At 38.1% G+C, this 27,632-nt stretch overlaps 1 pseudogene; it reads left to right on the top strand.

The window, feature by feature from the left end:
- Nucleotides 1-24,947: 24,947 nt before the first annotated feature.
- On the top strand, nt 24,948-25,765 carry LOC114037277 (annotated as a pseudogene).
- Nucleotides 25,766-27,632: the final 1,867 nt, after the last annotated feature.

Here is a 27,632-nt window from a genome sequence, read left to right as displayed (position 1 = left end):
CAAGTCAATTAACCTCTCTAGACCTGAGTTTCCTCAGCTGCAAATAAGAGTGATGGATAAGAAACAGTGGTTCTAATATTTTTTGGCCTCAGGACCTCACTCTTAAAAGTTACTGAGGACCCCAAACAGTCTTTATTTATGTGAGTTATATCTATTGATATTGATACCATATCAGAAATTAAACATCTTAGTAGTATTATAAAAATAATTTTGACTTTGTGGTCCCCCCTGAAAGGGTCTCAGGGATCCCCGAAGTTCTTAGACCACATTTTAAGAACCAATGGACTAGAAGTTCTTAACCTTTGTCATGAAATAACTTTGGCAGTCTGATGAAGTCTACAGATGCCTTCTCAGAGTAATATTTTTAATACATAAAATTTGAAAAGAACCAATTATATTGAAATATTTACTAAAATGTAAAAAAAAAAACAAAAAACAAATTCATGGACCCCAGTCCCTTGGACTAGATGATCTCTAAGGTTCTTGCTAGCTCTAAGCCTTCTGAAATATCTTCCCCTAGCCTCCTCCTCTAGGGACCCCAAGTCAAGAAACATCATTTTCTTAAGCACCCAAACTAGAAATCTCAGAAACATCTTTAATCCTAAACTAGAAATGTTTCATCTAAGGCAAAAACAGTTTAAGGCAAAAACAGTTTAGGGGGTAACAGGGGAAGAAACAGAGGACAAAGAAGATGCTCTAAACAAGGGCACTGTCTTCCCAGGAAAGAGAGTAATCTGGCCATTGTCCAGATTGACTGGACCCTAGGGTGGTGGCTGCACCATAAAGCAGGCTGGCAACAAACCTAGAGATAAATGGCTCAGAATGTGTTCTCTAAGGGGAACAACTGAATGAAGAATGGCTGTTGTCCAGAGTATTAAAAGCAGTTGGACAGGCAACACATAGAGGTGGTCCCTTAGTATTCTACAAATTGACAATCATGTGGGCCCAGAAAAGGAGGAGAACAGGCCAGAATGACTTTGAGAAATTGCAAAGTACTTTTAGTAACCCAAAGCTTACTCCTAGAACAAAGGCCTATTTTAACACCAATGTTCTTTTGGTGACACAGTATGGCTCTAAATCAAGAAAAACCAATTTCTAAAGAATTAAAGTTGTCAGTCACCAAAAGGACAAAGAAGAGAAGAGAGTATGCCTAGGAGGTAATCCAAGTAATCCACCTAGCAATGTGAATTAACCAGTGGACAGCCTGCATGTCCCATCGCTGTCCATCCAATGTCAAGAGTTCTAAAGAAAGGTCCACAGCACCTTCGATGAACTCCAATGGCATGTTTAGTCAGTCAGTTAATTAGTCAAGAAGTATTTATTAAGCACTTGCTACATGCAAGGGGCTATAACTATTGGAGATTCAAAAATACAGTCTCTGCCCTCAAGGAGTTCTCCTTCTAATGGAGGAGATGACAGGCAAACAACAATGTATGCACAAGATAAATATAGGGTAAAAGGGAGGTAAGCTGAGAGGAAAGGCACTAGTAATGGTAGGGAAAGGAAAGGGAGGGGAGGACTCTTGCAGTAGGTGGGATTTGATGGTGCAGTGGATAGAGTGCAGGCCTGGAGTCAGGAAGACTCATCTTTGTGAAATCAAATCCAGCCTGAGACACATACTAGCTGGGTGACCTTGGACAAGTCACTTAGCCCTGTTGGCCTCAGTTTCCACATCTGTAAAATGAGCTGGAGAAGGAAATGGGAAACCACTCTTGGCCAAGAAAACTCCAAATAAGGTCATACAACTGAAAAATGACTCAACAACAACCTTAAGGAAGCCAGGAGGGAGAGGCAAAGAAAGAGAACATTCCACGCACAGGGTACAACCTGTTAAGAAGGACTAGAGACAGGAGATAGTCTCATCATGGGCAAGGAACAGTGAGTTCAGTGTTGCTATTAAGTCTTGCTTTATTCAAGAGTTAGTGCAAATCCCACCTTCTGCAAACCTTTCCCAGTCTTTACCTTTGCCCTTTCTCCCCCTCCAAACCCACTACTAATGCCTTCTTTCTGGGATTACCGTCTATCTATTTTGTACAGATCTTGTATGTACATAGCTGTTTGCACGTTGTCTTGCCCATTAGAACATGAGTTCCTTGAAGGCAAGGAACACATTTTTGCCTTTCTTCCTATACCCAGCACTTAGCACAGTGCCTAGTACATAGTAAGTACTTGATAAATGCTTTAGAAACAATCAAAAATTAACATTCATAATTGTAAAAAACAAGCATGGCCATAAAGAAAAGATATGTGAAGACACTTCCTCCCATTCCTTTGAGGGGGTGGCATGTTCACAGGTTTGGAACATTGCATATGTTGTCAGAGGCAGTTAGGTGGCAAAGTGGATAGAGTGTCAAGCCTGAAGTAAGGAAGATTCATCTTCTTGAGTTCAAATCAGGCCTCAGACATTTACTATGTGACCCTAGGCAAGTCACTTAACCCTGTTTGCCTCAGTTTCCTCATCTACAAAATGAGCTGGAGAAGACAATGGCAAACCACTTCAGCATCTTTGCCAAGAAAATCCCAAATGGGGTCACGGAGAGTCAGATATGAATGACTTAAATAACTGAACAACAACATATGTTGTCAGATTTGATGATTTAGTAATCCTTTTGCTGATTTCCGCCCCCCTTTTCCTCCTCTTTTTCTTTGGGAAGAGATAAGGATACAGGAGGAAATGTAGGCAACATGAAAATAAAATATATCAATAATTAATAAATAATAATATAATTTAACAATATTATAATAATAATAAATTAAAATATCAATGATTTTGAGAAATAAGAATAAATGCTTGTTGATTGTTCCCAACTTCTAATCCCAGAGAGGTTCCCCAGATGTTGAAAAATTGGAGGAGACACAGGATCAAGAGCAAACAGAAAAAGTATTTACCCTGATGCCTAGCCCTTACTGCATGGAACTTAGCAAATTGGAGGTAAATCATGCCTAATTTAACATCCTCAAAGCAAGTAAAGTCAAGAGCCAGTTTAAGGAAACAGGACACTTGAATAGCTAAATTCCAGGTATCTGAACACAATTTGTCAAAATACATGCCAAGACTGACCTTTAGACTTCTAACATGCCCTGTGCTGGGTGCCTTTGTGTTGTTCCCCAACTCTTCACTTTTCAGCTTCTTTTATGTGTTATCTTCCTTCGCTAGAATAGAAGCTTCGTGAGGGCAGGACTATCTTTTCTGCTTGTATTTGTATTCCCTTCTCTTAGTACAGTGCCTAGTACAATGCATAATAAAATGCTTGTTGACTTGTTAACTTCCATTCCCTTCCCCTCCCAAAAGGCCCCAAAAGGATTGTCTTTAAAGGACATGCCAAAGGTGCTATCAATTTACCCCGTTAAGCATAGGTATGTACATTTTTATACATTTATATGTCTTTATACCTAAGCAGTTAGCAGTTTGTTTCTTTGTTGATGCATTTCTGTAATTCTAAGTGGATGTGTAAATTGATTCCCTCTCCATTTTTGAAGGCTAAATATTTGCTTATGTATATTTTAGGAATTATTTAGAATGGGGCGAACACTTTCTTTTGGGAAGAGGGGCCTTAATATTTTTATTTAGTATTTTATTTTCCCCAATTACGTGTAAAAACAATTTTTAACATTCACTTTCAAAATTTTGACTTCCAAATTCTCTCCCTCCCTCCCTCTCTCTCCACCCCCCTCATTGAGAAGGCAAGCAATTTGATATGTTACACATGTGTAGTCAGGCAAAACATATTTCCATATTAATCATGTTGTAAAAGAAAATATAGATAAAAAAATCCAAACCCCCAGAAAAATAAAGAAAATAAAAAGTATGCTTCAATCTATATTGAGACTCCATTAGTCCTTTCTCTGGGGATGGATAGAATTTTTCATCATAAGTCCTTCAGAGTTGTCTTGTACTGCTGAGAATAGCTAAGTCATTCACAGTTGATTATTGTATAATATCACTGTCACTGGGTACGATGTTCTAGTTCTACTCATTTCATTTTGCATTAGTTCATGTAAGTCTTTCCAGGTTGTTCTGAAGTCTACCAGCTCATCATTTCTTATAGCACAACAGTATTCCATTACATTCACACACCACAACGTGTTCAGCCATTCCCCAATCGCTGGGCATCCCCTCAATTTCCAATTCTTGGCCACCACAAAAAGAGCTGCTGTAAATATTTTTGTATTTATCTCTTTTGGGATACAGAACTAGTAGTGATATTGCTGGGTCAAAGGGTAGGGGCAGACACTTTCTTTACCTACCAAAGTATTCATCTTTGACCTATTTCCTTACTACCAAGTGCTAGGGAGAGTTATGAGAGTTGAAGAGAAATTATTAAGTTACCCTCTTTTAGGGTCTACTCCCTGGCCTTTCCCAGGTTGTTCTGCTGATTTCTTCCAGAAGAGGTTAGCTCCTCTGCTATTATAACACTCACCTCCTAGAACAGTAGACAGTTCTGCTTCTATGTCTTTATGGCCTTAAGTCAATACTTCAGGAATTCATGATTTCATCAGTGTGGATTATTCTTTCCAACAATATAGTTCACAGCTCCATCCATGCCTTGAGAGATCATCTTGAAATTCTGTGGCTGAAAAAGATTCAATACACTGTGACTGACTGATTCTGTGAACTTAGCTAGGCTAAGACTCAGGTTACATACATGCCCAGTCTCAGCAAAACCCAAAGCTTTTCTGACTTAGAAGGACTATGTTCCACTGGCTTAGATGGAGTCCTAATTAGCCCTTTTTTTAAATGAAATTCTTCTTTGTACTTGAGAATGTTCTTTGACTGTGTTTTCACAAATGATATATGGCATGTCCCTTCTCAGAAATATGAATCTGAAATAGGCATAGGTTTGAGATCAAAGAGTATACATTATAATGACATTAATTATATACCATTGTTGAATATTGGTTTTCTCCCAGCATGACAATCTAACAACTCCATGCAAGGAACAAAATGCAGAATAAGGAACAATGTCATACTTTTCTTCTAATTTCAAAAATTATTCTAAAAACGTAGACCTATTAATCTAAGGAACAATGGGTGCTTGCCATGTTAAATATCAGAGTTGAAATGAATACAGCATTCAGGAATTACAGGTTAGCTATAATGGGGCCTGTGTTCCTAGGTACAGGTTTTCTGATAAAAGCACCATGTCTGTCTAAACTAATAACTTGGAAGGAAAATGACATTCATTGATGGTCATATCCTTTAGCAGAAAATAACTGTCATCAGTACACCCTAAAGATTGTTGTTTGTTTTAGACAGTAAAATTTATTTACTGAATTTTTATTGTCGTGTGACAATACAATTCGAAGTGCTTTTGTTGAGAAGCAGAGAGATGAAAGACAACAGAGATTAGTAGTTACCTTGCCTTTTGACAACTCATTATGTTACTTCTTATGTTGTAGTTCTGCCTATTTTCATTCTATATGCAAATCTTGCTTCATGAAAGCAGAATGGCTTACAGGTTGCCATCTTTGCTCTAGTCATCTACATCAGGGTCCCAAAGTATGTGCTGCTAGATATCTGTGATTCTATCATACCATACTAAATGACAGTATGTTCCAGTGGCACTCAATTGTAAGAGGCAAATGATGAGGATCTGGGAAAAGCTTTCAGGGTTAGATGTGACAACATAAGAAGTAAATTGGAAAAAAATAAGAAAAGGGGAAAAGGCAAATAGTTATCAAATATTAGAGTATCTTTCTTGACCTTGCAACTAACCATATGAGGTCAACTCCTATTATTTTTTTGGCTGCTGCAGCTATTGTTGCTGCTTCCCAGTCTTCTGATAATAACAAATTATTAGGGTCAGTATTTGCCTTTATTCTCACATTCCCTACTCAAACCAAGGACACCCACATAACCTACAGGTAGAAACTTGTAGACTGTAACATGTCAAAGGCATGGTATGGTTCCTGCCTCCAGAAAAAGATAGCAGTATGTACAAAGTACCGATGGTATATGTAATACAACAATTATTTATATGTAGTTTAGTAATTTATGAAGTGTTTTCCTCATAACAATTCTGTGAGGTAGGTAGTCAAAGTAATATTGTTTCCATTTTGCAAAATAGAAACTGGAACAAAGATAAGTTGCATGAATGAATGAATGAATGAATGAATGAATGAATGAAAAAGGATTTATTAAACCCTTACTATGTTCAAAGTACTATTACATGATACACCACCTATTACATGATTTGTCTATGGTCGCATGGTAAGTAAGGGGCAGAGCCAGGACATGAAGACATGTCTTGTGCTGAGTCTGCTGCTATTCTCTGCACCAATCTCTATTCTCCTTACCTTGCTATAAAGAAAGAATGTTGAACATTTTGGAGACTACTATAACAATTTTGGGTTTTTTTTGTTTTTGCCAGCTCAGTGACTCAATGGATAGAGTGTGGAGACTCATCTTCTTGAGTTCAAAAGTAACCTCAGATACTGTGTGACCCTAGACAAGCCTGCTTGCTTCAGTTTCCTCATTTGTAAAATGAGCTGGAGAAGGAAATGGCAAATCACTCTAGTATCTTTGCCAAGAAAATCCCAAAATGGAGTCATGAAGAGTTAGACATGACTGAACAATAATAAAATAATAATTTTGATATAAAACAAAAAGGGTCTGAACTAAGAGGGAATAAGATGTATATTATGAAATAAGAATCAACTGATAGAATTTGGAAAAATATCGGATTAGAACAAAAAATGAGTCAAGAGTTTTTAAGTCTCTGTGAGTAGGAGAATCAGTTCCATTTTTAGTCTGTCTGCAAGGAGAACTGATTTTGGGGGGAAAAATAATAAATCTGATTTTTAATATGGTTAGTTTGAATCATCAGCAAAACATCCAAACAGAAGTGACCAGCTAGCACTCAGATATGGAATTGGGGTTCAAGATGAAAATTCAGTCTGCAGATGTAGATTTAAGAATACTCTGTACCAAGAGACCAGATAAAGATGTAGAATAGGACGTCTAAAAGCGAGGCTCAACCTTGAAGTGTGCCCACTTTTAGCTAAATATACCCACCGTTAGCCAAGGGCATCCACTTACCAACTTACTTACTACTGCCTATAAATTCTAGGCTGATTAAGCCTGAAATTAGTTCTTGTCTCAACAGCTACCTGGCTGAAAAAGAAGGCTCTCTCAAAATCAAGGTCTGCTCTACCTGTTGATTAGGCTCTGTCAGAACTCTTGATCTCAGGCTGCCGGACCTCTTCCTGATTTTTGACCACTTGCCCAGTTTAAGTTTGACAGCATGGCTCAGATGTGTATGAATCTTGACTCCGGGAAGCTCGCCCCCAACTCCATCTTACCTGCCTGCCTATTTACTGAAGTACAAACTATTCTCATTCCTCACTTTCTTCCTTACTCTCCAGAGACTGCTATCCAGGGGTAGGGAATCTATAGCCTTGAGGCCACATGTGGTCTTCTAGGCCCTTGGGTCCTTTTAACTGAGTCCAAGTTTTACAGAACAAATCATTTTATTAAGCTGATTTGTTCTGTGAAGTTTGGATTCAATCAAAGGGATGCACTTGAGGACCTAGAGGGCCACATGTGGTCTTGAGGCTGCAGGTTCCCCACCCTTGCACACTCTGCCCCACTTAGGCCTAGAGATAACTAGTTTATACTAGGACGGGAATGGATCAAGAGATGGCAGCATAGTTCATACGTTCAAAGCTACAAGGGACCTTAGAAGTCATCCAGTTCAATTTCCTTATTTTCCAGATAAGGAAATTGAGGCTCCAAGAATTTACATGATTTCTCCAAGTTCACATAGATAGTAAGTGACAGCACCAAAGCTTGAAACCTCATCTTCTGGCTACAGATCCAATACTTTTTTTTTTTTCCAAGAAACCATGCTGTCTTTCCAACCAAAGTCCCACTTTTCTTCTATTGCAGAGTTAGATACTGCTGAAAAAAAAGAAATCATTCCCTAAAGTATGGTTGTTGTGTGGTTTGTCTTGCCTTCTCAAAGAGGACCATGACATCAGGAATATGATGTCACAACTTGCAATTGAATTGGATTTGAGTAAGGGAAGGCTGTGGAAAGTTACTAGCCTTACTTTGTCCTCCAGAGCCATCTGGGTCCAGTGGCCAGATACAGATCAGGATGGTGATGGATCTGGAGGAGCACCTTCCAAAGCTTTCCCACTTTTCTCCCTTCCCCCATGGCACCCCTTGCAAAGGGTTTACCCCAGTAATCGTAGGATTACAGACTGAAAGCTGGAAAAGGCCTTCAAAGTAGCTGTCATGACCACTTAATACAGACATGTGAGTTTGACATTTATAGCTGAAATCTTCCTGAGTGTGAAGTTTTTTTGTGTGTGGTTTTTTTTTTTTTTACCTGCCTCATTTGAATCAATTTTATAAGTGCTGCTCAGTTGGCTAGGAAAAGGCAATGCTTTTAGGGACTATTATGGAGAAACCTGAACAGCTTTCTTCTTCTCTGAAAGCTCATTCTTCTTCATCTAACTCATCACTGGAGACAATTTCCTTTATTGGCTTATTGAATCAATATATATTAAGGTTAGAAGTCAATCATCTTGATAATGTCAAAACCCCATGGAGTTCACAGATTTATTACATGCATTTCTTTTCCTAAGGTGTTTTTAGAAATTATCTGTATTAATGAAAGACATTTTTCTCACACATTTACTATGACACACTATAAGGATCACTTTACCTCAGTAATTCATATCATCAAAAACAATACTGTCCTTTCATGGAGAGAACTCTGTATCTTCTAATCTGTGGCATGTCTGATCCTGGGCACGCAAGCAAAAATCTGAGAAACGGTCCTAGTCTCTTTCCATTGCAAACTAAACCTACTCTCCCTCCCACATGCATGCCACTGTCGAGTCACTAACCTCTCTGTGCCTCAGTTTCCTTTTCTGTAATAAGGAGGTTGGACTAAATGACTTCTGAGGTCTCTTCCAGCTCTGGACTCCTGACCCCACGATTCTTCCACAAGATACCTTGAATTATCCATGAGATCGTAAACTTAAAGCTGAAAGAAACCTTAAAGGTGATCTAACCCAATCATGATACTTTACTGATGAAGAAACTGAGGCCCAGAAAAGTAAGATATTTTTCTCAGTGTCACAGAGTTAGTAAGTATCAGAGCTCAGATTTAAACCCAGGTTTATGATTCTAAGTCTGGTACTCTTTCCGCTACACCAGGTGGCAACTTAGTGGTGCAGCTGGACCTGAAGTCCAGAGGACCTAAGTTCAAATCCGACCTCAGATACTTACTAGCTGTGTAACCCTGGTTAAATCACTTAATATCTGTCTCAGTTTCCTTAACTACAAAATGGATCTAATTGTAGCAACTACCTCCCAGGGTTCTTGTGAGGATCAAATGAGAACATACGTAAAATGCCTCACACAGTGCTCAAGACATAGTAGACAATAAATATTTATTTCCTTCTCTCCTTCCTTCCTTTCCTCCCCATGCTGCCTCCTGTTACTGAAGCCACTGAAGCAGAATGTATCCTTTACCTCAAATCCCTAATCATAGAGTAAAGTCAATATTATTGACAATTACAAGACATGAAAGAAAAAAGAATCTGTTCCTGTATAAAGAATTTGCAACTTAGGTTAAGTCAAAAAGATAATTTTACTTTTAGTAGACCAATTGCAAGTGACCCTTAGTTGTAGGGTTGTTGATTTTTTTTTAAACTTTCTTTGCTTGGAGTTTAAATGTTTTGATTTTATTCGTTGAAAGTCTCCATGGAAAATACATTGTGCCAGCCAAGATCCTCTGCCAGGACTGCCTTAGTCATTCTAGTTTCACTATCCAGAAGAACAGCCCTGTATCAAGTGACTGAATGTCATGTGGAAGGGCACAAAAAATTAGGTGCTGTCAACTCTCAGATAGCAACAAGAGCGGCAATCATTGAAAGATGAAATTCTGGCTAAACAAGTTGTGGTATATGATTGTGATGGGATACTACAGTGCTGTAAGAAATGACGAGCAGCTTGGTTTTAGGAAAACATGGAAAGACTTGCATGAAATAATGAAGAGTGAAATGAGCAGAACCAAGAGAATGTTGTACACAGTAACAGCAATATTGTTCAGAGAATAACTGTGAATAATTAAGTTATTCTGAATATTATAAATTCTCAACTACAAAGGACCTGTGCTGGAAGCTGCTATCCACCTCCAGAGCAAGAACTAATAAATAAAAGTATGCAAAGTATGGTTTTACATGTGTTTGTGTGAAATGGTGGCCTTCTTTACCATGGAGTGGGGTGGGGAGGGAGGAAGACAGTTCAGAACTTAAAATGTAAATTTTTTTTAAGGCAACTGGGGTTAAGTGACTTGCCCAGGGTCACACAGCTAGTAAGTATCAAGTGTTTGGTCTGAGGCCAAATTTGAATTCGGGTCCTCCTGACTTCAGGGCCGGTGCTCTAGCCACTGTGCCACCTACCTGCCCCAGAACTTAAAATGAAACAAAATTTAATTTAAAAAATTAAAAATACAGCAAAAAAATAAAAATAAAAACTTGCACCAAAAAATGGAAAGATGAAATTCTTATTCAACTAACATAGGTTCCAATCAGGAGATGGAGTTATGTGATATATACCACAGAATTATTAGATGGATTTGGAGTTAGTTGAGTGACTAGACCCAAAGAGTTGTCATTAATGGTTAGAGGTCAGTTTGGAAGTATAATATGGAGATCCCTAGAGATCTCTGCTTGGCCCTGTGCTGTTTACCATTTTATCAATGATGCTCATCAAATTTGCTCATGACACAAAGCTGAAGAAGATGGATTAATGCCCTGGATGGCAGTCAGGATCCAAAAAGATCTTGACAATCTCGAACAACAAAATGAAATTTAATAATGATAAAAGTCTTACACTTGAGTTCAAAAATGAATTCAATAAGTACAAAATGCGGAAGGCATTGCTAGTGAGTAGTTTACATGAAAAAAAAACTGGATGTTTTCATGAACCATACGCTCAATATGAATCAACATTATGATAGAGCATCTAGGAAAGCTGACACAATCTTAGAGGGTCATAGCTTCCAAGAATAAGGAGATGGTAGTCTCTCTCTCCTCTTCCCTGGTCAGACTATATCTAGAAGAATGGGGTTAGTTCTGGGTGTCACATTTTAGGAAGGACAGCTTTGGGCTAGAGAAAGCCTAGAGAAGGGCAACAAGGTGGGTGAAGAGCCTTCAATTTATGCCATATAAGTTCTGGTCAAAGGAACTGGAAATGTTTTGCTGGAGAAGAGAAGATATGGGAATGAGAGCTATTTTCCGGAATTTGAAGGGCTTTTTTACGGAAGAAATAAAGAAACTTCCTTAATAAAGAAGTAAAATTAAGAAATAAAATAATAATATAAGATATTATATGAATAATACAAATATAATATTAAATTATGCAAAATCAAATAATAAAGAAATAAAGAAAACACTTCTCTTGCTTGGCCACTGGAAGGTATAAACAGGAGCAATGAGGTGGCAGCTTGGTATAGCAGAACAAGTACTAGATTTGGAGTCAAAAAATCTGCATTTGAATCCTGACTTCTACTTACTGTTTGTGTTCTCTAAGTAATAGCTCTGGAAAATGATTTGGTAATAGAGGAAGGTTACAACCATTAGATGAATAATGATTTCACTTTTCACATTCTTTACTATCACCCCATGCATATACTTCCCATGGGAATTGATTGCGCCTAACTTTTTGCGCATTTCCATATGACCTTCAGTCACCTGACAGCAAGTGTTTAGTTCTCTGGATAGCAAAGCAATCTAAGGCAAAAGTAGCCCTGGTGGAGGATCTTGGCTGGTACCATGTATTTTCTGTGGCGATTTAAGATGAGTAAAATCAAAATCCCACATATCTACACAAGAATTGTAGCCTTTCCCATTTGCCAAAATGTTTCAAATAAAACTGTATTGTGGCAATGTTTTTACTGGTTATTAATAATGGATAGCTTCATGTTTTGTATTTACTTAAAAAGGACACTTAACTTCATTGGTGTGGGTATTCCTTTGACCAGTATAATCTTTCATTTCTCCACTGGGTTAAAATACCACCTCTGTCAATGTGTATGGCCTTAGGAAATAATGGCATTTGAACTAGATGACCCCTGAGGTCGCATATAGCTCTACAAATTTTATCCTATGATCCTAAAAAAGATATTATCAAATGTTTTGCTAAAATCTAGATAAATTTTATCTATAGCCTCCCCTGACCTACCAGTCTACTAATCCTGTCAAAGAAGGGAAATAAGGTGAGTCTTTATGAAGGTCTGCTCTCTCCTTTTGATCACCATTCCCTTATCTAAATGTCTACTAATTGTTGTGGTTCATTTCTGGGACTAAGGAGCCCTTCACATCAGAATTAAGCACTCTAAGCCAAAAGCAGTAAGTTCTCTTTATTTATTTATTTATTTGTTTGTTTGTTTATTTGGGGCGGGTGGAGATGTATAAGGGAAGACCACAGGTCTTACGTGAAGATGTCCAAGAAAGCACCAAGGGTGAGGCAGGGGCAAAAATGTGTTATTTTGTCACCATTCAACTCTCAAACTGGGGCCATACCTGATACCTCTAAACTACAGTAGGGCAGCCTACTAACCAGAGGTGTGTAGGTAAATGTTTAACAACCAGCTCTTTGCATTATTAACATTTTCTCCATCACTTTGTTAAGTCTAGACAGTCAACAAAACAATAAATCAAGTCTGGATTTTTAACATCTGTCAATTTTCAAGGTAATGATAATTACACTGGAAATTTAGCAGTGGTTCTCAGGAGTCACAGCACATTCCTGCCACTAACCTCCCAAGAGGGCCAGTACTGATACTACCAGAGTAGTATAGGGAAAGTTGGGGAAGGAACACAACCAGAGATGTTGCCAAAGAACTTCAAGCAAAATGGTCTTAAGGCCACTACAGGATCTTGCAAAAGGATTTGGTACATGGCTACACCATGTTCTTACTGGACCCCCTGGGGCCAACCTCACCAATGCATCAGGGCTGTTCATGGTCTTCAGGGAAGAGTAAGAAGTCCAGGTATCTTACAGGGAGGGGCAGTTCCAATTACACATTCTAAGACATGTCATTGTTTTGCTGCCTCTGTTATCTGAGGCAGGGTGATGCCAGTTAGTTGGGTAACTAAATGTTTCTAGCCTAGAAGTTTCCAAGAATAGAAGATTCCAGATATGGAAGGTTCCAGAAAAGGTACAGAGAATTTCCAGTAAAAATGTCAGGGTGGATGTCACAGCCAAGCCTACCTCCCTTTAGAAAATGCCAGCATTAATTTTAAAAGGACTCTAGATCAATAAAACTAAGAAGAAACAAAGTAAGCTCCTCTATCCAGTTCAGTACTATAGAAGAAAATGGATAGAAGCCATTGAGTAAGCTAGTTGGGGTCTGCCAAGGAAGCCTTTAGGCAGCACAGTATCTGCTAAATAGGACCTGAAGCCAGCAGGATTTCAGCTCTGATTTGTCTGAGCAAGAGCAAGGGACAAAAACAGCTTCTGAAAAAGGGAGAGGCCCTCTATTAGGACTGAAGTCATCACAATCACCTATATCCAGTCAAGCTCTTCAATGTCTACAGCTGAGGACAAAATTGACTCCCATTAAGTGACTGCACAAGGAAAACTAGAGAGGGATCAGTACCCACATTTGGTCATCAGAATACTGAGGCAAATGTTATGGTGTAAGGCAGAGAATAGAACCTCTAAGTCCAACCCCCTTCTCTAGATCATAGATGCAAAATGGGGGGGTGGAGGGAAGCCTAGCTACCCCATCCAAAACTGCAGCAGTAGCATCCATACCAAGCAAGAGTTGCCCACTCTTTTCAAGAGTGTGGTAGGGGTGTAGGCTGCACTTAAAAGAAAGTTCAATCTAAAAACTGAGATTGGAAGTATGAGTAAACAGAAGAAATATCTGAATATAATAAAGAAACAGTATGAATAATGGAAAGCCCAACAGATTTTACCCAGAAGAAGAGAGTAAATTCAACAATAAGTATAAGTGGACCCTCAGATAAAAAAGAATGGCTTAGCCACAGAACTCTAGGAGTAAATGAAAGAAATGAAGCAAGAAATTTAAAAAAAAAAAAGAGTTCTGAACAAAAAAAGAAGAAACAATTTACAACAGAAGATAGAAAACACAAACCAAGTAGTGGACTCTCTGGAAAGAAAAATACAGCAAAGAGAACTCAATACTTCCATGAAATGCAAAACATCAGAACAAAGTCAAAAGATTGAAAATTTTGAACATCAGTCAGTAAGTATTTATTAAGCATCTATCATGTGCTAGTCACTATGCTAGGAGCTGGGAACACACATACAAAAAAAAAATCAAATACTCCCTATTCTTAAGGAATGTATATTCTTTTGGGGGTGAGGGTAGGGGTAGAACAATATGTACATTTATAAGTACATACTGAATAAATACAAGGTCATTAGGAAGGGAGGGAACTAACAGTTGGGGAGATGCTGAAAGACTTCACATGGAATGCAGTGCTTGAGTTGGATAGGGAAAAAAGAAAAGAATATTGAGGGAGAGGAAAGTAGGGAGTATAATCCAGGCATGTGGGAAGATCAGTGCAGAACCATGGAGATGGAAAGAGAAGTAATGTATTTAGTAGATAGTCTTCAACAGCTGCTGTAGAACTGTAGTATGTGAATATAATATTACTGTGAGGTAAGGATGGCCTAATATAAAGAATTGAAAGAAACATAGGAAAATATGTATGAAGTATTACAAAGCAAAGAAAGTAGAGCCCCCCCTCCCCGAATCCAATACACAGAATTACTACAAGAATTTAAGTAAAAACTGTATGGAAAGATAACAAAACTTAGGTGAAATACACTAGATCAAATTAAAATACCCATCTGTCCTGTATATTAACAATCAGTAATCTACAAAAGTGGAAAATGATATATCACAAGTCTTAAGGTCTATCCAGTTTTGTTTAACAGTTCTGGTAAAATCTTTGGTAAAAATTGTTGGGAAAACTGGAAAGCAGTGGGGCAGAAACTGGGCATGGACCAATATCTCACACCATTTACCAAGATGAGGTCAAAATGGATACATAACCTCCATGTAAAGAAAGATATTTTGAGACAATTAGAAGAACATGGAACATTTTACTTATCATACTTCAGAATAGGTGAACGATTTATGAATAAGTAAGAAATAGAAAGCAAAATTAGGTTTAAAATGGATAGTTTCAATTACATTAAATTAAAAAGGTTTTGCACAAATGAAACAAATATAGACAAGATTAGAAGGAAAGCAGAAAATTGGAAGAAAAAATTTATAGACAGTTTATCAGAAAAAGGTCTCATATCTAAATATATATAAAGAACTTTGTCCAATCTATAAGAATATGAGTCATTCCCCAATTGATAAATGGTCAAAGGATATGAATAGATAGTTTTCCAGTGAGGAAATCAAAACAATTTATAGTCATATAAAGATGCTCTAAATCATTATTGATTAGAGAAATGCAGATTAAAACAAACTTGAGATTATTTTATAACTACAAGATTGGCTAAAATGATAGAAGGGGAAAGTGACAAATGTTGGAGAGGCTGTGGAAAAACTGGGACATTAATTTACTGTTGATGGAATTGTAAAATGATTCAAGGATTTTGGGAGAGCAAGCTGGAAGTATGCCCAAAGAGTTATTAAACTATTTATACCCTTTGACCCAACAATAACACTACTTGGTCTATTTCCAAAGATGATTAGGGGAAAAGAACCTATATGTTCTAAAATGTTTGTAGCAGCTCTCTTTGTGGTGGTAAAGAACAGGAAATTGCAGGTATGCCCACCAATTGAGGAATAGCTGAACAAGTTGTAATATATGATTGTGATGGAATATTATTGTGCTATAAGAAATGATGACCTCAATGATCTTAGAAAAACACGGAAAGACTTGCACAAAATGAGCAAATGAGCAGAATGAGCAAAACGAGCAGAACCAAGAGAACACTGTACACAATAACAGCAATATTGTTTTAAAAACAATTTTGAGCAAGTAAGTCATTTTAACTATTATAAATACCCAAATTAACTATACAGGACATATGAAGAAAGACACTATCTGCATCCAGAGAAAAAACTGATAAATAGAAGTATGTACAGAATAATTTTACATTTATTACCTATTTGTATCTAATGGTAGCCTTCTTTAGAGTGGGGGAAAGGGAGAGAGAAAAAAAATTTACAGGATAATTTTGTTGTATATTTGAAAGGAATAGCAAGTTGTGCATAGCAGATATGCAATTTCATGTACAATCATCTTTTTTTATTGTACTATGTTATGGAAATGCTTGCTTTATTCCATAAATTATAAGTAAAATTTAAAAAAAACAGTTCTGGTGAAATATACTTTGTGAGGGACATGGGTGGTTGGGGATGTTTGTTGTGAAACAAAATCTGTTGTGTCAAAACAAAATTCAAGAAACAATACAACAAAATGTAGCCATTATTCTGCTCCTAATGCCTTATTCTATCTTAAATATCCATGTAAAAAATTGTTCAGGTCAAACATTTAATCACCCAGTAGCCAGCCTAGAAGTGAATCTCCATGAAACTAAGTAGGCTGATCCTTACAGTTCTTCACTGAGCCCATACTGAAATCTTTGTAAGTTGGTAGGCCCTACCAGAACGTACACTCTGTTGATGGTGATATAATCACAGAACTAATCACTACTACCTCTGAGTAGTAGTGATCAGCCAGTATAGCTCCCTTATTTTGCAGATACAAAAAACAAAAGCCAGAAGAATCCAAAAATCTGACCAAACAAGCATGTAAACACCTTCTATGTGCAACACACTGTGTTAAATGCTAGGAACACAAAAATAAAAGTTTTAAATAGTTCCTGTCCTCAATGAGCTTACATTCTACTGTGGAGATAAAATACGTAAACAATAAGATAACTATATAAACGTGTCACTTGATAAGGAGGAAATGCACGCTAACAACCAAGAATCAAGAGAGTTTTCCTATAGGAGATGTCATGGGAACTGAGCCTTGAACCTAGAGATTTTAGGAGATAGAAGTAAAGAAAAAGTGCATTCTAGACATGGGGTGGAGGGCAGGATATGGAGCACTGAGTTTAGGGAGAAGTAAGCAGGCCAGTGCAGCCGACAGATGTAGACTGGATACAGGTGCCTCAGATAGAGTCAGTCCTCCTAGAAGGCTTCTCCCTTTTGTATCCCAATTTTCTCCTCCTAATTTATTCTGCCTTTAATTCTGAACCCAATTCTTTGGCATTTATATTGTCTCAGAAAGACACACTGATGGACAAGCTCTTTATCTCCCAAATGAATGTTCTTATGTGGGAAATGGATATTTTTCATCTATGTAATCCTGGATTGATGATCAAACTAAACTCTTTACGGAACTTACTTATCTCTTCCAGAAGGCTCTGCAATATTCTGAGGCTTGATACAACCAATAAAAGGCCATCTACAAACAGGAGAACTTGGAAGACCTTACTATCCAGAGAGAATATCCCTCTTCAGCTTGGACTCTGGGCTGGATCCCCTCTACCACATTGGTAAACACCTTTAGGGAGAGCACATCTTCCTCTTTTATGCCATACCTAATGTTTATGATCAAAGGGTCACTGAACACAGTTATTTCTGTCCTTATTTTTCAAGGAATTCTGAAAAAAATCTTGATAATTGTATAGGAGTCACCTGGCTGAAAGACAGCCTTGAAAGTAGAGTTTTGCTATACTGAATCAAGTACTTTTTTCAAAATAAACAAACAATAAGCACAGTAGGATCTCATATCCTGTACATCTTTCAATCAATGGAGTGATTCAATTATAGAATATCAAATGTGAAAGTCTGCCTGTTCTTGTATTAATATATTCGGTTGAACTAATCTCAATGCTTCTAGAGATGAGTCTCAAAGATCTTTTACACAGGGGAAAGTAGGCATATAGGTCAATGGTTGCAGCTGGACTTTTAATTTTTTTTTTTAAGGATTCATTCTTCAAGCTGGTTGCAACTTCTTTCTTCTAATTTCCCTTATAACAAAAATTTCAAGATTGGTATGACTCAATAGCATGGTCCATTTTTTGGCCATTGAACCAAGCTCTCACATTTAGAGCAACATCTTATGAAATATTTAGAGTAACTTTGAGAGAAACATGAAATATTTCATAGAAAGTCTAAAAACTATGTGATTCTTAACACCCTCTGCCCCTCTTCTGATACTCTCCTAATATCTCCTAATACTCTCCTATAGATATGGAAGGGAGCCTGCAGTCCCAAGAGCCACTTTGTTTAATGGATTTACATATGCTTATATGTGTACATGTCTCCTCCAACAGAATGTTAGCTCCTTGCATTTCCAGTACCTATCACAATGACTAGCATATAGTGGCACTTAAATCCCTGCTGATTGATTCTTGAAAAATACAAATGCAAATTTGACTGAGTCCAGAAGGATTCTAAGACACTATAGCATTCCCCTTATATGTTAGAAATCACTAAGGTGTTATAGATAAAATTCCTTTAGACTGTTGTATTAATGATCTCTTTTTGCAATATAAAAAGTGAAATAAGGTCATTACATTAGTATTAGTCATTAAGCCAAGATTTATTATAAAAACTTGAACTACAAAAATGTCTTCCAGTTGAACAAAGGAACATTTTGCTTTGTCCAAAATAAAATGAAATTTCTTCATACATTTCCATTTTCCAATTAGGTTAATTAATGCTTTCTGTTTTAATACAGTGACTCATCACAAGAACTTAAATAACTCCCCCAGTATCCCTCAAAGTAGGGAAGAGATTGTTATGAGTTGCAGGGTTGTATAGTAGAAAGAATGGTGCTGTGGAATCAAGAGATCTAGGTTCAAATCCTGTCTCTACTACTTAGTAATCAGTGTGGTGTTGGGTAAATCATTTAACCTCTCTAGGCCTCTTGGGTTCAGAAGGGACCTTAAAGGTCATGTAGTCAAAACCAATCACTTTTCAGTTAAGGTAAACGAGGTTCCAAGAGGCTGAATGTCTTAAGTGCACAGAATAATATAGTCAATAAGTTTCAGGAATAAGATTTAAACTCTTATCCTACCGATTCCAAGCCCAGCACCCTATACACTGGCACACCTAAATTTCCTCATTTGTAAAATAAGGGGATTGAGCTAGATGATCTCTATGGTCCATTCCAACTGTAAATCTGTAATCTCCTAATATATCTATTTTTGAAAAAGAGAAATAGAGATACTGAGAAAATTTAACTTGTGTCACTCAGTGGTGATACAGATAGTGATCCTTTTAATAGCTACAAATTTAGTAGCCTCCCCCAAAGTGAACCACATGTCATTTGGAACAAAACAAGTCATGAAGTAAACCAGTCCAACTGGTCCCAGACTAAATTCAAGTGGATAAACATGCCCATTAGGATTCTCTAATTCTGTGGGCTAAAAATGAAAAAAGTCTACAAGGGCAAAATTGTATATTTTTTGCCCAACTCATTTCTTTGTATTAATGGTATAATCAGAATGTGTTTCTTCATAAGAACAAATAGTCACTTATTTCATTTTTAAAAAATAATTCAGTCTCTTCTGCTAGCATGCTAATTGGCCATATTAGCCCTTACAAAGAATAAAGATAACAAAAGTATTCATCCTTGAAAGTGTTAAATTCAGAGTGTGCTTTATTTTTAATTCCTTCTTCAGCAAGGACCCATATGGATACATCAATTGCTTAAAAAATGATTGTCATCTTTCTCAGCAGTTCTGATAAGAGCCCTATTTTTAACTCCAATCTAAAATATGTTAAGGGCTGCCATCTAGTGTTTCAGAGTTAACATTTAAAAGTTGCATGGAACACTCCTCCTCCCCAAATGTGCTTACCATCTATGTACCTATTTGGAATTCTAAAACAGACTTGAAATCAAGAAGCATATATTTCATTCAGAAGAAAGCCAAGATTAAAAAGACCTTTCCTTGGTATTTGACACCTGACTCATTGCTACCTAGACCAGCTAATTTAATTCCTTAGTTATTACCTGTTCTTCTTTTGGGAATTAGCATAGCAAAGTAAATTACAACTCTTGATCCATTGCAATAAATGTTCTATAGGTTAGGAAGCCTGGGTAACAGCAAAGGTTTGGTTTTTTCCAACAGATTAGATAGACAGGGAGATAGATAGGGAGATGGAGAGATGATAGCAGGATAGAAAGATGGATAGGTAAATTACAAGCAAACGGGGAAAGAGAGAGAGAGAGAGACATAGAAAGAGACAGAAAGACAGAGAAACAGAGAGACAAAAAGAGACAGAGAGAGAGAAAGAGACAGAGAGAGAAAAACATAAATGGAGAGACAGACACACAGAAAGATACATAAGGAAATGGAGAAATGATGGAGAGATAGATGAGTGGAGAGATAGAGAGGCAAATAGATAAATAGGTAAATAGACCAATAGGCAAACAAATAGGAGAGAGAGACAGACCAAAGAAGAGAGATGGAGAGAGAGAGAGATGGATGGAGAAATAGAAAGAAAGATAAATAGGTAAATAGATAAAGAGATAGAGAGATGATAGATAGAAAGTGAATGATACAGGGGTATGCTGGAGTCAATTATTACTGGCTCACCAGGGTTAATTGTTAAATGTTCACTGTGAGCATTTATACCTCAGAAATCAGCAAATGCTACACATCAGGGCTTGATTTATCATTTTATTGGTTGTATAGAATTAAGAAAATGATGGAGAGACTGTTAATAATGCAGATAAACATAACAGTGTGTCATAAATTTATTTTTCAGAGATCTTGTTACTATACATTTACCAACTAGGGGCCTTCATTATGTGCTTACTATGTGCCAGGCACTGTGCTAAAATAAAACATAGGAAGTAGTGGAGGGAGAGAGAAGAAGGGAAGAAAGTTCTTGAAGTATCATGGAGATGGCTAGAAATTGCATGAAGCTCTGGTTCCAGGCAAGATAAAGTAAAAGCTCACCTGTCAGAGGTGCCAGTTTCCCCAAAATAGGACCAATATTACTAACAATCAAGCTAAATGGCCACCTAATAATTCATATTTGCATCATACTACAAAGTTTAAACAGCATTTTCCTCATTATAACGGGGATAATGCAGATGAAGATAATGCAGATTTACAGATGAAGTTCAGAAAGATTAAGTAATTTGCCCAAGATTACACAGAGGTAGAATTTAAATACAATCTCAAGAGGTTCTTTGAGTCCCAAATCCAATCCACATTGAGTTATTCCATGTTGCCTCATATTTATAAGTTGTAATTTTAGGGGCACTGGGAGAAGGATTCCCCAAACTCTCCCCCTTTAATATTGCACTTCCACCCATCACATCATGTAGATCCATGTACATGTCTTGTATTAGCTATCAACCAGATGAAGTACACCCCTCACATATAGAGGAGTTCAAATTGGACTGAATGCAGAAAAGTTTTATTAAAACCAGACTCTAATGCTGAGGCACTCTGGTACAAAGCATAAGGGAACCCACAGCCTAGAAGAGGCAGGAACAATTTATGCTTGAAAACCACAAAGGGGAGGTGTGGGGAGAGGTTAAGGTAAAGAATGGACAGTCTTTCCCAGGAACAGGTAGGACACAGAAGCAGGATGTTTTGCAGGAACAGTTGACCACAAGACTAGTTTAAGCCAGTTTGAGGTACACAATTCAGCAAGGTCATCCAGCAAACATCGAAAAGAATCTGGGAGTGAACAAGACTGCTTTACTGTGGGCTCCTGATTAACTCCTTTAGGCAAACAGGCTTACTCAGTGTCCAGTTCACTTACTTGCTAAGTTAACTCATAGAAAACAGACATTAATGTAGGGGGTACTCTCATATAGCTCATAGACCAAATCACATTTATCACAAAAACTTCCACAAAATGAAATAAAGAGTAGAACACAAAACAAAGTCCTATGATCAGTCCAGCCCTGTCTACAAAACTAGAAATAAATACCCTTCAAAGGGAACTGCCATAAGACAGAGTAAACAAGTGAAAGACGTATGCCTCACCCATCGTAATTCCTTCTTCCACACCAATTCTTACATCTTCCAGGATCCACAAATATAAATCAGGATACACACACACACACACACACACACACACACACACACACACACGGCCTTAGGGAATCAACAAGCGGGAAACAATTCCAGAGGTCAAGGTCATGGCTTAAGGTTACCTATATTTCTAATACTCTGTGAGTCCAAAATACTCTTGGAATTGTGGAGGAAGTGAATTAGAAAGTCTACGGGGATTTTTGCCCTATGAAGTAGATTGTAGGTCAAAGAGATTGAGCTGCTGTAGCACAGATGAGCTCAGCTCTTCAAGGACCCTAATACATTTTCTATTCTACTTCTATTTTATTCACTGAGAGCTTGATTCTCTCTCTTGAATACCTGTCTGCTGAAATGTAGCCATCAATTGTGTTACCCTCTTTGAAGTCCTTGCTGGTCCTGTATAAGAAATTAAGGTAAGAAATTCTCTTTCTTTCCTCTAACCTCTTCTTGCACTGTGTTTTCTCCTCTATTTTGTTTCATAGGTTTGTTGTTGTTGTTGTTTTTACACATATCTTATCTCCCTTATAGGTTATATAGTCCTTTAGAACAGGAACCAATCTTACATATGTTGGTTTCTCCCTCAGTGTTTTGCACTTAATAAGTGCTTAGATAAAAATGCTATTGAATTGAATTTTACAGTGGGGAAATTATGCTTATTGGATATAGATTTGGACTCTCTCTTCTATTATTCTTCTCACTCAAAATGTACTTAAGTAAAAGAAATGACTGGGGAATCACTCATCAATTTGAGGAATTCCCCAGTCATCTTGGAAGAATTTCAGGGACTGGTGGAATTTATTGTTCAAAGGCAGAGGATGGACACCTCTTCATTGAATGTGAGCCAACTGGTGCTTTACCTAGAACTTCTAGATGATTGTTCGGTTGAGAATCAGCCACCCTTATCCCCATGGTCTATAAAATAAAGCTGCTCAACACAAAAGGATATCCTCAGGGACAGTGTGGTGGCATAGTGAATAGCCTGCCAGACTCAGTGCAGGAAGATTCTGGTTCAAATCCTGTTTCAGATCTTTACTAACTTTTTGAGCCTGGAAAAGTCACTTAATCCCTCTGTGACTCAGTTTCCTCATATCAAAAAACAAGTAGGTTTGAACTGTTGGCCTCTGTTCCAGCTCTAAATCTATAATCTTTGGATTCTATGAGAAAATGACATCAAGGGCCTTGTATTAGTTGTATTGGCCACACATTCTCCCAAGGTACTCTGAGTTTATGTGCATTCTTCCCACTAATTCTGTGTGTATTTGTGAGACAATGTGCACCAAGTTTATTGGGGAGAATGTTTTATAATGTTTTCTTATTGTGTCATCTTATCAATATTTGCCCTGAGGAAACTGTGTCTACTGAATGACTGATAAAAATAAACACTGTGGTGGCAGCTCATGAGCTATAATTTAAAGATTGTTGATCGGGGCAGCTAGGTGGTGCAGTGGATGGAGCACTGGCCCTGGATTCTGGAGGACTGAGTTCAAATCCGGCCTCAGATACATAACACTTACTAGCTGTGTGACCCTGGGCAAGTCACTTAACCTCATTGCCTAGCCAAAAAAAAAAAAAAGATTGTTGATCAAAAGTATCCTGAAGCTAGGGTAATTGCTACTCCATAGGGACTCAACCTGAGACCTTCAAGTACAAATGCAAAGTTGGGACGGTAGCCCCAAAGGGGTACTATACAATAAAGGCTTGATTTACAATATATTTGGATACCTTATACATTTGTATGGATCCAGCAGAGAAATTCTCCATCTAAAGACCTTCCTTCTTGGATGCTCTTAAGCATCTTAAGGGACCCTCTAGAAGAAAAACTAATAATTATTTCCCTTTTACTTTCAGACTATAATTAGACCATTTTCTGGTATGTGCCTTTGTAAGTCAGACACATCAGACACAAGAGATAAGTGTGTCTATTGGCTGAAGGTGCTGGCTACTTACTGAAGGTAAGGGCTAACAAACTATCATTTTTTGGAGTGAAGATCCACAAAATACCATGAACACTGAGATTGGTCATCCCCTGGAGATCCAGCCTGAAAACTTTTGAGAGCTAACTTGGGGAATTGGAGATGCTAGATTAATTCTTTGCATCTTCTGCATTTTTGTGGAGTGCAGTAAAGGACATCCTATGCCTAGTTTGCATTTGGTACCTTGAGTGGTTGTATAGGAATTTAATCCATAATGGAAAAAATAAGGAAAAAAATTATACCTGGAGAATAATGGGAAATTATCCTGTAGCAACTTCAGATGAGAACAATGAGCCAAAGAAAACTGACTTTTTTGGTATCACCCTCCATAATTGAATCCAGAGTCCCTAGGTCATGGGTTACATGAGAGTGTTATAACTGGTAATTTTAGACTTCCCCTTCTTCATTCACATTCATATAAAGCCCACAGCCCACTTTTCTTCCTTCATCTCTCAGCTCCCTTCTTTCTCCCTCCTTATTCTCTCCTATAGCTTCTCTACTATATCACCCCTGATGCATCTATCTCCCTTCTGCTACTCCATTTCTGAAATTCCTCCCCATAACCATTCTTGTCAAGATGAGTGTATACCATGTGCAGAGTAGGCCTGGACTTCAGTCCCACTGCCTTTGGAACTCAATTTCCCTTTGTCTCTCAGCAATAATTATATCATCCTTTTCCCAAGGTTCCTTTCTTTTTCATTGCAGAGGTCTTGGGAGCTGTGACTCTTGTCTGACATCTTAGATGTGACCAGCTTATGTGCCTTTAGTGACACAAAAAAACCTGATTCAACCAGAAAGCCTGGAGTTTCTTCATCAGATCATCCTGCTGCAATTCTGCCTTCTAGGACCACTTCTCTGAAGACAGGATTTTCTTCCTGTTAAAACTGCTGCCATGGCTGATCGGTGCAGCACCCCCAATGCTACCACCCTCCACGACCATGTTCAAGTCTCTGAAGAAGCTGGTGGAGGAGAGCCGGAAGAAGAACCAGCCCGAGGTGGACATGTGTGGCATCTCCAACATGCTGGATGTCCACAGCTTGTCTACTTTATCCCATGTTACACAACTGGTTCTCAGACACAACAAGCTAACAACAGTGCCTCCAAATATGGCAGAACTGAAGAATCTGGAAGTGCTGAACTTTTTCAATAACCAAACTGAAGACCTGCTCACGCAGATCAGCAGCCTCCAGAAACTCAAATACTTGAACCTTGGTATGAACAGGCTAAATACTTAGCCCCGAGGATTTGGCTGTTTACCAGCCCTGGAGGTCCTTGACTCGACTTATAACAACTTGAATGAGAATTCTCTTCCTGGAAACTTCTTCTACCTTACCACCCTTGTGGTGCACTTTATCTAAGTGACGATTTTGAAATCCTGGCACCAGATATTGGGAAGATACTCAGCCTTAGGGATAATGACCTGATCTCACTGCCAAAAGAAATTGAGGAAGTTACACAGCTAAAGGAACTACACGTCCAGGGGAACCACCTGACCTCTTCCCCCCCCCCCCCGCCTAAGCTTGGAAACTTGGATTTAACTGGTCAGAAGCAGGTCTTCAAAGCAGAGAATAATCTCTGGGTTACCCCAATTGCTGACCAGTTCCAGCTTGGAGTGTCCCATGTCTTTGAACACATCCATTCTGAAACATAATATAAGTACCTCTATGGCAGACACGTGCATGCAAACCCAGAGCCTCCGAAGAATAATGACAAATCAGAGATCAGCCGCAAAGCCCTGACAGTCAAGAACAAATAAAGATTTAGCGTGGACTGATGCTTTTTACTCTCTCTCTCTCTCTCTCTTCCTCACACACACACACACACACACACACACACACACACACACACGTTCTTCATGCTTTCTGTTTCTAGTTCTCTAACTTCTACCCCCATTCTCTTGGCATTTTAGTCCTTTGGAAAGATGCTGAATTTTTGCAGGTACCTATTTCTATATTGTCTTATTAGAGGTGCCAAATAAAGGAAACCAAGATCTAGTTTGACTGCAAATTCCAAAGGCTTTGCTTTTAAATCCTTGAATAAGAATCATGAAGTTCCATATTATCGAGAAAAATTAAAGTCATGTAACCATTTACTATAGCTTTTCACTGCTTGTTCTTCTATTTATGTGTACATTAATATGTGTATAATGGCTTTTATTCTATTAAGTCATACATATATATCCCCCTTGTGCTTTCATCTATGTCCTTGTACCACCAAGATTTTAAGTTCATTTTACTTATAAATGATTTTAATAAAATCTTTTATTCGTTAAAAAAAAAACTGCTGGCAGATTACATTCCTGATGATGGTTTGCTCCCATGGCCACTTATGGACTAATTACCTGCTTGGTCAAAAAAATAAAACAAAATAAAATAATTTTAAAAAGGCTAGAACTAGGGAAGAAAGAAGAGCAGCTAGGAGCGGGAAAAAGGACCTAGAGGAAGGGATGTGCTATGGTGATCAGGCTGCCCAACCCTTCAATGCCTCAGTCCTTCTTTCCTCTAATAAAGCAGACCGTGGTGACTTTAAAAGAAGAAGAAGAAGAAGCCAGGAAAATATTTAAAACCAGCAAGTGTCTGAGGAAAGAGGCATGGTGTTAAGGGAGGGAAAAAAATTGTTTTCTTCTGGGTACAGAAGGAAAATGTTTCCCAGCCTTTCCATAGGGACAGCTATGCTCACAGGCAACCTCCCCTATTCCCAGATAACCAGCAACCTTAAGTTGCCAAGGATACTATTACCTCCTTGGAACACAACAGGACTACCCCAGCCTCACCCCAGTCCTCTAGGCTTCCTTGGGAGACTGCTAGTACGAGCCACCTCCAGATTAAATGAGTCCCTAAAAAAAGTCTCATCACACTCTTCTGAAGAATGAAAGAAATAGAACAGAGCCACCATCAACTGGTCTACAAACTGTATTTCCAGAAAACTAAATTGGCTCTGCCATTAACTAGGTGACCTTAGGTATGTTGGTCTTGGTAATTCGTTTCAGTCATGTCTGATTCCTCATGACCCCATTTGGGGTTTTCTTGGTAGAGATATTGGAGTGGTTTGCCATTTCCTTCTCCAGCTCATTTTACAGATGAGGAAACTAAGGCAAACGTGGTTAAGTGACTTGCCCAGGTTCACACAGCTAGGAAGTATCTGAGACTAGATTTGAACTCAGGTAGATGCCATCTTCCTGACTCCAGGCCCAGCACTTTATCCACTTTGTCACCTAGCCTCCCTCTAGATGTGTTTTTTTTTTACCTGAATTTCCTCTAAAATAAAATAAGAAAACTGAATGAGATGACCTCTCACTGATGACATTCAGAACTACAGTGTTTGCTGACCTGTGATAGGTAAAATGTCTCAGGATGGTCTCTAATTCACATCTGACTTGGACATGCTGCTCTTCCAACTTTGTACCCTAATGTTACTAGATGGCAATGTTCTACCTAGTAATAAATATTCTTTCATATGTGGGAGAGAATATTCATCGCTTGGGGGGAATTATTTCCTCTTGATGGGTACAACACCATACATCAGCACAAGCACCTGTTCCCATCTGTTCAATCTATAGTCTGAATATTTAAAATGCATTTTAAAAAGAAAAGCAGAAATACAGCCTGATATATCCAAACTTT

This window comes from Vombatus ursinus, unplaced genomic scaffold (assembly GCF_900497805.2).
Source record: "Vombatus ursinus unplaced genomic scaffold, bare-nosed wombat genome assembly UNPS02010304.1, whole genome shotgun sequence".
NCBI classification, from domain to species: domain Eukaryota; kingdom Metazoa; phylum Chordata; class Mammalia; order Diprotodontia; family Vombatidae; genus Vombatus; species Vombatus ursinus.
Note: the sequence above shows the minus strand (reverse complement) of the source record. Positions and strands in the feature narration are given on the sequence as shown.